Genomic DNA, 3328 nt, shown 5'->3' on the forward strand with positions numbered 1-3328 from the left:
ACCCAGTCCCTCTCAGACAGGCTGCCATCGCCATCATCACCGACGGCGGTCGCTGCAAATACCGAATGGCGGAGGTCCGGCGGAAGTCGACTCCAGCCGATGACAAATGGTGCTGGAACCATCACGGACTTCCGCCGGAGGTCGGTGAGTTTTTTTCTCCTCTGTTCTTCGTTCAAAGTCGGTCGATGGTTTCTGATTAAAGGGGCGTTCTTTCCAACATGTATATCATCGGGTTTTCTATTAAAATCTAAAAATCGAGATGGGAGCAGAGAGAGAAATTTTCTTTTTACCCTTCAAAAGGAAGTAAACAGCTGTTGCAACTGAGTTGCCTACATCGGTTTTTGGAGATATCATATCTCCACCTCTGTTCCGGCGAAAGGGGAAAAAAGAGGTGAGAGAGAGAGAGAGATGGATTAGATTGTTGGAGAGCACTCAAAGTCCTTCTACCAGAGGCTTAAACGCTAGATAGAAAATTGCAACTTTCTGCCCTACTGTTTCTCAAAGAAGAACAAGTAGAAGAGATTGAGACGTCGTTCAATGCATTTAGTGAAAAAAAAAGCGTTTAGGCTCTACTTATTCTCCAAGGGGAAAGGTGGACGAAGAAGAACAATTGGAAATAAGAAATTGGTGCCGACGCGTCAAACCCATGCGCATAAACGAAGAGGAAGAAACGACTTTGAATCTAGCGTTTAAGCCTCTGGTAGAAGAACAGAGGAGATAAAAAACTCATTGACCTCCGGCGGAAGTCCATAGTGGTTCCAGTGCCGTTTTTCGTCGGCTGGAGTTGACTTCCGCCGGACCCCCGCCATTCGGTATTTGCAGCGACCACTGTCACCGATGGCGATGGTAGCCTGTCTGAGAGGGATGAAGTTAAAAGTTAGAAATGGGGATAAACATGTGATTTCGCATAGAGATATAATGGATATTTTACTTTTTCCGTCCATATTTAAGGGTAAATATAAAAAATGGAATCTTCTACTAGCAATAATAAAAGGCAACGTGGTAAAACAAATGTTTTGAGATACAAGCCCAACCCTAAGCCCACCTAGCTACCCCATTGGATGAGGTTTTTGGTCAAGGAGAGAGTTCCTATCCTCTGTTCATCATTAACCAAATCAACTGCCGTAACTGTAAACCATAATGCGTCCGACGTTGTCTCACATTCGAGACTCTCTCACATGTTCAAAGCTCAAGTTCTGCATGCTTCGCTCCTCAAAACTGGACTCCAGAACCATGTCTACAGATGCAACCTCCTCCTCCAATCCTACGCCGAGTCCGGCGGCTTGTCCGACGCTCACAAGCTCCTTCGCTTCATGCTTCAACCCAATGTCGTCTCATATAACATCATCTTATCAGGCTACGTCAAATCTCGCCAAATCGATGAAGCCCAGAAACTCTTCTCCATCACACCCGAACCCGATTCTCGATCATGGAATATCGTCATCTCTGGATGCATCCAGAACCAAAGACTGGAGGAAGCTATGACCCATTTTGTCCAGATGCGTTGTAGTTCCAATAGGCCTGACTCCTATACTTATTCGATTATAATTCCTTCTTGTGATTTAGAAATCGGGCGGCAAATTCATGCAGATATTACTAGGGTTTGTTCATGTTCTGATGTTTATCTTGGCACTAATCTTCTTAGAATGTATGCAGAAGCCGGAGAAATGGAAGATGCGAATAGAGTATTTGATGTAATGACTAACAGAGATTTGGTGACATGGAATGCTTTGATTTCTTGCTATTCTAAGTTTGGAAAGGGTGAGGCCAGTTTGCAACTGTTCCGACAACTTGTTAGTGAAGGGATTCGAGCTGATCATTATACTTATGCTATAATCCTTAATGAGTTAACGTCTCGATTGTTAGTTTTTGAAGCAATGCAAGTGCATTCATTGATTATTAAATGTGGGTACTGTTCTGATTGCTTCACTAGCAACACATTAGTTAACTTGTATTCCAATTGCGGGTATGTTGCCTATGCTGCTCAGTTGTTTGAGGAGATTCCTGAGCGAAATGTGGTTTCTTGGACTGCAATGATAGTTGGGCTCTCACAAAATGGGCATGAGAATGATGCGATGTGGTTGTTTGATCAGATGAGGTTGGCTGATGTGGAACCAAATTCTTTTACTTTGGGTGGTTTGCTTAATACTTGTGCAAACTCTAACGCATTTGAAAGGGGTAAAAGGTTTCATGGCCTGGTTCTAAAGTTTGGGTTAGAAAGTGATGTGATTGTGGGGAGTGCAATTGTGGATATGTATTCCAAGTGTGGTGAGATGAATGATGCATTGAGGGCCTTTCAAATCATGCCTGAGAGGGATATTGCTTCATGGAATGCAATGATATGCGGATTTGCTCAAAACGGTGAGGCATTGAAGGCTTTAAACCTTTTTGATGAGATGGTGCAGTCAAGTCCAAAAATGGTTGTCCCAAACCATGTCACTTTTATTGGTGTTTTAAGTGCATGTGGTCACAATGGTTTAGTAGAACAGGGTCGTCGTTATTTCAATGACATGATTAATAAGTACTTGATCAAACCCAAGGAAGAGCACTATACATGTATGGTTGATATGTTAGCACGAGCTGGGCTTTTAGATGAGGCAGAAGCTTTCATTTTAGGTTTGCCTCTCAAGCCTGACAGCATAATGTGGGGTGCATTACTTGGAGCTTGCAAATTACATGGGAACCTAGACATGGCAAGGCGTGTTGCAGAGCATCTTTATGAAAATGGTCTTGAGATCTCTTCAAATTATGTGCTTCTTGCTAACACCTTCGCATCAATTGGAGAATGGGTGGATGCATCAGGAATTAGAGAAGCAATGCAGGTAAGAGGAACTCAGAAGGTGGTTGGGTGCAGCTGGATTGAAATCCAAAATAGTGTCCATTCCTTTATTGCAGCTGACAAGTATCACCCACAAATTGACTTGGTTTATGAGGTGTTACAGAGATTATCTTTGCAAATGGAGGAAAGGCATGACCAAGGGTGGAATAATTCATTGTATATTTCTTATAAATTGCTGTAGAAATGAAACCACACGGTTATGATCAAATTATCCTTTTTCACTTCATAGGTCATGTATAATAGGGCTACAGTGGTTCCAAATGATGGGTCAAAGACTAAGAGTAGGAGACCTCATGGAAATATGGGATTGCATGGAAAGTATGTCTAGGTTTGTTTTTTACCCAATCAGTTGATTGTTCATGAATGTATTCACTGGTTTGACAGAACAAGAAAGAATGCATTTTTCTATTTGTTAGTTTAGCAGCCACTTTGTGCAAATAAATAAATAAATGTCTAAAGGTTAGGTCTATCAGTCTATGTCCAGTCCAC

The 3328-nt window shown here is 42.2% G+C and overlaps 1 pseudogene; it reads left to right on the forward strand.

The window, feature by feature from the left end:
- Positions 1 to 1061: 1061 nt before the first annotated feature.
- LOC148845070 (pentatricopeptide repeat-containing protein At2g13600 pseudogene) lies at positions 1062 to 3020 on the forward strand (annotated as a pseudogene).
- Positions 3021 to 3328: the final 308 nt, after the last annotated feature.

This window comes from Nelumbo lutea, chromosome 7 (genome assembly GCF_056320005.1).
Source record: "Nelumbo lutea isolate HS-2025 chromosome 7, American lotus-T2T, whole genome shotgun sequence".
Lineage (NCBI taxonomy): Eukaryota > Viridiplantae > Streptophyta > Magnoliopsida > Proteales > Nelumbonaceae > Nelumbo > Nelumbo lutea.